The sequence below is a fragment of the Malania oleifera genome, chromosome 8 (genome assembly GCF_029873635.1).
Source record: "Malania oleifera isolate guangnan ecotype guangnan chromosome 8, ASM2987363v1, whole genome shotgun sequence".
NCBI classification, from domain to species: domain Eukaryota; kingdom Viridiplantae; phylum Streptophyta; class Magnoliopsida; order Santalales; family Ximeniaceae; genus Malania; species Malania oleifera.
The window spans coordinates 104,988,884-104,998,119 of record NC_080424.1 but is presented as its reverse complement, the minus strand read 5'-3'; the positions used below and the strand labels follow the sequence as shown (position 1 = coordinate 104,998,119).

The window sequence follows — 9,236 nt, the reverse complement described above, 5'->3', positions numbered from 1 at the left end:
ACAGTATGATAAGGAACAAATATATATATATATATACTTGTGTGTGTGTGTGTATATATATATATATATATATATATATATATATATATATATATATATATATATATATATATAAAAAGGTATGAAAGCTTCTTTACTTTACTTTAGGTTTATTATATATATATATATATTATTAAATTAGCAAGCTTCTTTAAGAAGCTTTGGAAGGAAATCCAATTTTTGGATTTGTTGGCCGTGTCTCTCTTCTCTCTCACTTTCTCTCTCTCTCTCTCTCTCCTACAACTCTCTCTCTCTCTTCGATTTCGGGTTAGTTTTACGCCGGATCGACAAACCGAAACCACCACGACGCTCCTGGCGAAATTCTCTACAAGTTTGCCGGAACGGATCGTCAGGAAAACGAAATTGGATTTCATCCCAAATCCAAGGTAAGGCTTTATATTCAATATTTGGATTTTTGACAGTTGAAGAAAGTGATATACGCGTAAAAATACTGAACTTTAATACTGGAAATTTTCAGTTCCAGGGTTTTGATTGGGAACGTGGGAAATCATCCCTAAGTTGAGGTAAGACTTTTTAAAGTCGAATTTGACTTAGTGGTAGTTATAGAAAATGTTGTACGTACGAAAATACTGAACTTTAATTCTGCGAGTTTTCATTTTCAGGGTGTTGAGTTGAGAACCTTGTGGGTACGGGGGAGATTTTCTTAGGGGCTTTTCAGGAATCAGGTAAGGGGATAAACTAAGCTAGTTTTGTTTAAGAAAATGCATGTATACATATATGTAGCATCTGGTTTTAGGAAAAATAAATATATTTATATATATGATTTATATTTGAAAAATACTGTTTAAATGATGATATGTTGAATACGAGGAAAATTTGTTTAGTGTGGCATGAGTATAAAAATGTTTTGTACTGTTTTTTTTTGGAATGGGGATGATATGGATTTCTATGATGGAAAACCGGCGTACGGGCCGAGATATTTTTATATGTATATGTGATTTGCCGGCGTATGGGCCGTGCTATGTGGATGAGATTTGCCAGCGTATGGGCTGTGCTATGTGATTTGCCAGCATACGGGCTGTGCTATGTGATTGCCGGCGTATGGGCCGTGCTATGTGGATTGCCAGCGTACGGGCTGTGCTATGTGATTTGCCGGCGTACGGGCCGTGCTATATTAAAATGTGTAATACCAGCGTACGGGCCGATGATTTTTATGATACACGTATATATGTGAAATGATATGATTGATGCGAAAATAAATGATATGAGATATTTATGTATCACGATTTTAGTATATGTATATGATATCAGAACCTGGTTGGCTTGGTCTAGGCTAGCACTTGCACGGTACCGTTGTTATGTGTCCATGGTCTTCGTGATCATGATATCTGTGTTAACGCCGCTGTACGGAGTGGTGTGAGATTGGATGGTCGATGTGGTTATTTTCAAGAAGTGTGCTGTTATCGCCCCTGGTGTACGGACCAGTCTGGGTAGACCCATCGGACCTACAGACTACTGTTTGACTTGGCAATGGTCGGCCAACTATTGTCAAGTCCCGCCTTCGGGCCACACAACCCAGTCATGTGGGGGTAATACATGACAACAGCCAGCTAACCTACCAGGATTGTTTTATGTTATTATTAGTGTATGAGATGAGATATGTTTATGAAAATGCAGTATATTCTGCTATGTGTTGATATGCCTATGTTTTCCCAGATTTGATAAACAGTATTGAATATGTTATGTATGGTATATGTAGAACACAGAATACTCATGTTGCCACACACTGGTATTAGTTTATTTCCCTTACTGAGAGGTGTCTCACCCCTAAATCTTATACATTTTTCAGGAGCCCCTGATAGGAGAGCGGGAAAAGCCCCGCTGATCTAGATCAGTTGGTTGCCCTCTTTGGAAGGGTAAGTTTTTGGTAGGGACAGTTAGGTTTTTGTGGGGATTGTCCCTAGATTTCATTTTTGGGATGTATATACTGTGAGATAGTAATTGTAGTGACTCTGGTATGTGTTATGCACATTGTGATGAGATGTATATAATTTTGTACTTTCTGCTGCGTAGGCTTCTGCTGTATGTTTTGTTATATCCCTGGTGCCCACGGGTCCAGGTGGATTGTGACCTACTGAGCTGGAATGTATGATGTGATGATAATTTATTTATATAAAAAAATAATATGCGAAAAAGGAGTGGGTCGTTACAGTTGGTATCAGAGCCTAGGTTGCTAGGTTCTGTAGACTTTAGAGTGCAGCAGGAACAATACCAGAGTTTAGGAAATGATTTGAGGTTTTGTTCTACAGTCTAGAAGCAGGACTTCCGTGGTAGTTTCTGTGTTTTTCCTGGGGTGACGATTTCAGGAAAACCACAGTAAGCTATTATCGGGTTGTGTTCCTAGAATGTAGGACTAGGGATTAACAATGAGTTAGAAATGTTGAGATGAGTGGTGAGGTTAGGTAGGTAAATTATGAGGATAGGATTACTGAATTGCAACTGCTATTTTCCAGGATGGATCCAGAAGGAAATAGTGCCCATGCGAGTGGCAGTGATGGAGCAGGACCATCAGGTGCAGCTGGGACCGACTCTGATGCGGTATTACGTAGCATGGCTCAGCAGGTTATGGCTGAGATTGCTAGGAGCTCGAGGGAGTAGAGTGGTCCATCTACAGGCCATGGGTGCACTATAGAGAAATTTACGAAGATGAATCCTCCGGCGTTCTCAGGTGGAGTTGATCCTGTAGCCGCTGAGAACTGGATGCAGGAGATTGAGAAAATCTTGGCTGTGCTGCAATGTACTGAGGAACAGAGGGTCCTCTTTGCCACCTATAAATTGACAGGAGAGGCTGAGAGGTGGTGGACTGCGGTGAGACTATTAGAGCAGCAAAGGGTGACTCCAATAGCTATGACATGGGACCGGTTTAAAGATTTGTTCTTTGACAGATATTTTCCAGCTACTGTGAGGGAGGCTAAGGTAGAAGAGTTCCTGAGTCTGAAGCAGGGACAGCTATCCGTTCAGCAATATGCAGCACGTTTTATCGAGCTCTCTCGATTTGCCCCATACATTGTTCCTGATGAGGTGAAGAAGGCGAGGCAGTTTGAGAGAGGCTTGAGGCGGAGTATATTTAGGCAGGTGGTGGTGCTGCGGATCCAGGACTTCGCTGAGTTGGTCGACAGGGCGTCCTTGGCAGAGATTGGTGAGCGTCTTGATGCGGATGAGCAGGGACAGAGGAAGAGATCTGCATCTACGAGCTACCAGCAGGGTCACAGGCCGGGTCAGTGGAGGAGAGGTAATCATGGTAGAGGGCGGAGACAGGAGACGGGAGGACGCGAGGTGCAGACAGGGCAGGGTCCTCCAGTTTGTCAGACTTGTGGTAGGAGGCACTGGGGAGAGTGTCGAGCTGGTGGTGTAGTGTGCTACCGCTGCGGTAGATCAGGACATATAGTGCGAGATTGTCCTACCCCGCCAGATGCAGCTCCGGTGTGCTATCGCTGCAGTAGATCGGGGCACATGGTACGAGACTGCCCTACTCCACCAGATGCAGTTCCAGCTCCTAGACCATACCGGGGAGGTTATCAAGCACCACGGGGGGGCCAGCAGAGGAATACGGCTCCAGCCAGGGTGTTTACTCTGACGCCGGGTGAGGCTGAGGCATCAGGTGACGTGGTGACAGGTATGGTCATTATGCTTTCTTTTAAAGTTATTGCATTATTTGATTCAGGAGCTACACACTCGTTTGTGTCCTTGGGGTGTATTAAATTATGTGAGGCTGAAACACAATCATTAGATGTTGAACTGTTGGTATCTACACCGACTGGGTCGGTAGTGAGGTGTGGTAGGGTACTCCGCGACTGCCCAGTAGAGATTCAGGGGAAAACATTGTCTGCTGATTTGATAGTGTTAGACATGCATGGGTTTGACGTTATATTTGGTATGGATTGGCTAGCAGCTAATTTTGCCAGCATAGATTGTCGTGCACGAGAGGTGATATTTAGACCCCCGGGGGAAGCAGAATTCAAGTTTGTAGGGTCACATGTACAATCCCCGCCTCAGCTAGTTTCAGCTATTCAGGCCAGGAGACTACTGCTGAGTGGTTGTCAGGGGTTTGTGGCGGTTGTGAAAGAGATGTCAGAGAATGAGTCAAAACTTGCTAGCACGCTTGTAGTGAAGGAGTTTGTGGATGTTTTTCCAGATGAGTTACCAGGCTTGCCACCCGACCGTGAGGTGGATTTCTCTATTGATCTACCTCCTGGTACAGCGCCGATTTCTAAAGTACCTTATCGAATGGCGCCAGTGGAGTTAGCAGAATTGAAGAATCAGTTGCAAGATCTGCTAGATAAGGGCTTCATACGGCCCAGTGTATCTCCGTGGGGAGCTCCAGTTTTATTTGTGAAAAAGAAAGACGGGACTATGAGGATGTGTATAGACTATAGGGAGATAAATAAAGTGACAATCAAGAATAAGTATCCTCTACCCCGTATCGATGATTTGTTTGACCAGCTCCAGGGTACACGGGTGTATTCGAAGATTGACCTCAGATCTGGCTACCATCAGGTGAAGGTGAAAGCAGAAGACGTCTCAAAGACGGCCTTCAGGACTAGGTATGGGCATTACGAGTTTCTAGTGATGCCGTTTGGTTTGACGAATGCTCCTGCGGTATTTATGGACTTGATGAATAGAGTCTTCCACCAATACCTAGACCAGTTTGTTGTTGTTTTTATTGATGATGTACTGGTCTATTCTAGGACCTATGAGGAGCATGAGACGCACTTGAGGCAGGTTTTGCAGACACTTCGGGAAAAGAAGTTGTACGCCAAGTTCAGTAAATGTGAATTTTGGCTGGAGAAGGTCGTGTTCTTGGGGCATGTTGTATCTGGAGGCGGTATTTCTGTGGATCCTAGCAAGATTGAGGCTATAGTGAATTGGGCTAGACCGAGAAATGTCCAGGAGATCAGGAGTTTCTTGGGGCTAGCAGGCTATTACCGTCGTTTTGTTGAGGGATTCTCAACTTTGTCAGGGCCCTTGACACGACTGACGAGGAAGAATGTTAGATTTGAGTGGGACGATAGTTGTGAGCAGAGTTTTCAGGAGCTGAAGCAGAGACTAGTCACAGCACCAGTACTGATCATCCCATGTGGGGGTGAAGGGTATACCATTTATAGTGATGCGTCCTTGAAGGGACTTGGCCGTGTATTAATGCAGCATGGCAGGGTAGTGGCGTATGCATCTAGGCAGTTGAAAGAATATGAGAAGAACTACCCTACCCATGATCTTGAGTTGGCTGCAGTGGTACACGCACTGAAGATTTGGAGGCATTACCTGTACGGTGAGCAGTGTGAGATCTTCTCCGACCATAAAAGTTTGAAGTATTTCTTTACACAGAAAGAACTGAATATGAGGCAGAGAAGGTGGTTGGAGCTGATTAAGGATTTTGATTGTACCATCAGTTATCACCCAGGGAAAGCAAACGTGGTAGCTGATGCGTTGAGCAGGAAATCCAGGGAGCCGGTGTTGGCGGCTATGGGGATCCAGCATTCGATCATAATGGATCTGGAGAGACTCGGCATAGAGTTGGTGGAGAGTGATCTCCCAGTATGTATTGCCAGCCTAGTGGTACAGCCTACTCTACAGGAGAGAATTAAAGCTGTCCAGAAGGAAGATCCAGAGCTAGTGGAGGTGATAGACAGAGTACAGAGTGGGCAGGGGGAGGAGTTCAGTATTGCAGATGACGGAGCTTTGCGGTTCCGTTCCAGATTATGTGTTCCTGCCGATACTGAGATTAGGAAGACTATTCTAGAGGAGGCTCATAGATCTTTGTATACAGTTCATCCCGGTAGTACGAAGATGTACAGAGATCTGCGAGAGTCATACTGGTGGAGTGGTATGAAGAGAGAGATTGCTGAGTATGTAGCGCAGTGTTTGACGTGCCAGCAGGTAAAGGCTGAGCACCAGAGACCGGCAGGGCAGTTGCAGCCGTTATTCATCCCGGAGTGGAAGTGGGATCACATATCGATGGACTTTGTGTCAGGACTGCCGACGGCATTACATGGTCATAATGCCATCTGGGTGATTGTTGATCGATTGACAAAGACGGCCCACTTTATTTCCATCAAGATCAGCTACTCCCTCAGCCGTTTAGCGGAGATTTACATTCAGGAGATAGTACGTTCTCATGGGGTGCCTGTATCTATTGTGTCGGATCGAGACCCACGATTCACATCACGATTTTGGAGGAGTCTGCAGGAGGCTCTGGGGTCTCAGTTATCGTTTAGTACGGCATTCCATCCTCAGTCAGACGGGCAGACTGAGAGGACGATACAAATATTAGAGGACATGCTCAGAGCGTGTGTACTAGACTTTGGGGGTAGTTGGACTCAGTTCATGTCATTAGTAGAATTTGCGTATAATAACAGTTATCAATCTAGCATTGGCATGGCACCATTTGAGGCTTTATACGGTAGGAGATGTCGTTCTCCTTTGTTTTGGGATGAAGTGGGTGAGCGGCGAGTAGTGGGACCAGAGCTGGTTCAGCAGGCGTGTGATAAAGTTCGTCTTATCAGGGACAGGATCAGTGCAGCTCAGAGCCGACAGAAGAGTTATGCCGACCATCGCCGCAGGAATTTAGAGTTTGACGTAGGTGATCACGTATTTTTGAAGATAGCTCCGATGAAAGGGGTTATGCGATTTGGGAGGAAGGGTAAACTTAGTCCTAGGTTTATCGGTCCATTTGAGATTCTAGATAAAGTGGGACCGGTAGCCTACAGGCTAGCTTTGCCACCTGTATTGTCCAGGATTCACAGCGTATTTCATGTAGCTATGTTGAGGAAATACGTCCCAGACCCTTCTCATGTCATCAATTATGATGAGTTAGAGCTTAGTGATTCACTGGGATATGAGGAGGTACCAATACAGATTCTGGATAGGAAAGTGCAAGAGCTACGTAACAGGATGATTCCTCAAGTAAAAGTCTTGTGGAGGAATCATGCAGTAGAAGAGGCTTCTTGGGAGTCTGAGGAGCAGATGAAGCAAAGGTATCCGCATTTATTTCAAGAAGTCTGAGTGAATAAATGTAAATAGTTAAGTAGTTTTCTGTTGCAGGTACATGTAATGGTTGAATAGTGTAGTACTTTAGTTTTGGGAGAATGGTTTTTTTTTTTTTTTTTATATGTAATCTTCCAAGACTCGAGATGTAACCACGGTATTCCTCCGCCATAAGTGAGGATAGGTAATAAAATGAGTAGACCTTTTTTTTCCTGATTAAAGGATGGCGAGAACGGAAACAGTAAATTTCGAGGACGAAATTCTTTTAAGGGGGGAGGAATGTAGTAACAGAAAAAAAAATATAATAATAATAATAATAATAATAATAAAATAATAAAATAAAATTAATTAATTAAATTAATAAATAAAATAAACAGTATGATAAGGAACAAATATATATATATATATATACTTGTGTGTGTGTGTGTATATATATATATATATATATATATAAAAAGGTATGAAAGCTTCTTTACTTTACTTTAGGTTTATTATATATATATATATATATTATTAAATTAGCAAGCTTCTTTAAGAAGCTTTGGAAGGAAATCCAATTTTTGGATTTGTTGGCCGTGTCTCTCTTCTCTCTCACTTTCTCTCTCTCTCTCTCTCCTACAACTCTCTCTCTCTCTTCGATTTCGGGTTAGTTTTACGCCGGATCGACAAACCGAAACCACCACGACGCTCCTGGCGAAATTCTCTACAAGTTTGCCGGAATGGATCGTCAGGAAAACGAAATTGGATTTCATCCCAAATCCAAGGTAAGGCTTTATATTCAATATTTGGATTTTTGACAGTTGAAGAAAGTGATATACGCGTAAAAATACTGAACTTTAATACTGGAAATTTTCAGTTCCAGGGTTTTGATTGGGAACGTGGGAAATCATCCCTAAGTTGAGGTAAGACTTTTTAAAGTCGAATTTGACTTAGTGGTAGTTATAGAAAATGTTGTACGTACGAAAATACTGAACTTTAATTCTGCGAGTTTTCATTTTCAGGGTGTTGAGTTGAGAACCTTGTGGGTACGGGGGAGATTTTCTTAGGGGCTTTTCAGGAATCAGGTAAGGGGATAAACTAAGCTAGTTTTGTTTAAGAAAATGCATGTATACATATATGTAGCATCTGGTTTTAGGAAAAATAAATATATTTATATATATGATTTATATTTGAAAAATACTGTTTAAATGATGATATGTTGAATACGAGGAAAATTTGTTTAGTGTGGCATGAGTATAAAAATGTTTTGTACTGTTTTTTTTTGGAATGGGGATGATATGGATTTCTATGATGGAAAACCGGCGTACGGGCCGAGATATTTTTATATGTATATGTGATTTGCCGGCGTATGGGCCGTGCTATGTGGATGAGATTTGCCAGCGTATGGGCTGTGCTATGTGATTTGCCAGCATACGGGCTGTGCTATGTGATTGCCGGCGTATGGGCCGTGCTATGTGGATTGCCAGCGTACGGGCTGTGCTATGTGATTTGCCGGCGTACGGGCCGTGCTATATTAAAATGTGTAATACCAGCGTACGGGCCGATGATTTTTATGATACACGTATATATGTGAAATGATATGATTGATGCGAAAATAAATGATATGAGATATTTATGTATCACGATTTTAGTATATGTATATGATATCAGAACCTGGTTGGCTTGGTCTAGGCTAGCACTTGCACGGTACCGTTGTTATGTGTCCATGGTCTTCGTGATCATGATATCTGTGTTAACGCCGCTGTACGGAGTGGTGTGAGATTGGATGGTCGATGTGGTTATTTTCAAGAAGTGTGCTGTTATCGCCCCTGGTGTACGGACCAGTCTGGGTAGACCCATCGGACCTACAGACTACTGTTTGACTTGGCAATGGTCGGCCAACTATTGTCAAGTCCCGCCTTCGGGCCACACAACCCAGTCATGTGGGGGTAATACATGACAACAGCCAGCTAACCTACCAGGATTGTTTTATGTTATTATTAGTGTATGAGATGAGATATGTTTATGAAAATGCAGTATATTCTGCTATGTGTTGATATGCCTATGTTTTCCCAGATTTGATAAACAGTATTGAATATGTTATGTATGGTATATGTAGAACACAGAATACTCATGTTGCCACACACTGGTATTAGTTTATTTCCCTTACTGAGAGGTGTCTCACCCCTAAATCTTATACATTTTTCAGGAGC

General features: G+C 42.9%; 1 long non-coding RNA gene across 1 annotated transcript; it reads left to right on the top strand.

Moving 5' to 3' along the window:
- The first annotated feature begins 205 nt into the window (after nt 1–205).
- LOC131162113 (uncharacterized) lies at nt 206–2,127 on the top strand. The gene is made up of 4 exons (XR_009138681.1): nt 206–425; nt 518–563; nt 663–725; nt 1,850–2,127. It is a non-coding gene; the product is annotated as an uncharacterized LOC131162113 (long non-coding RNA).
- The last annotated feature ends 7,109 nt before the right edge of the window (nt 2,128–9,236 follow it).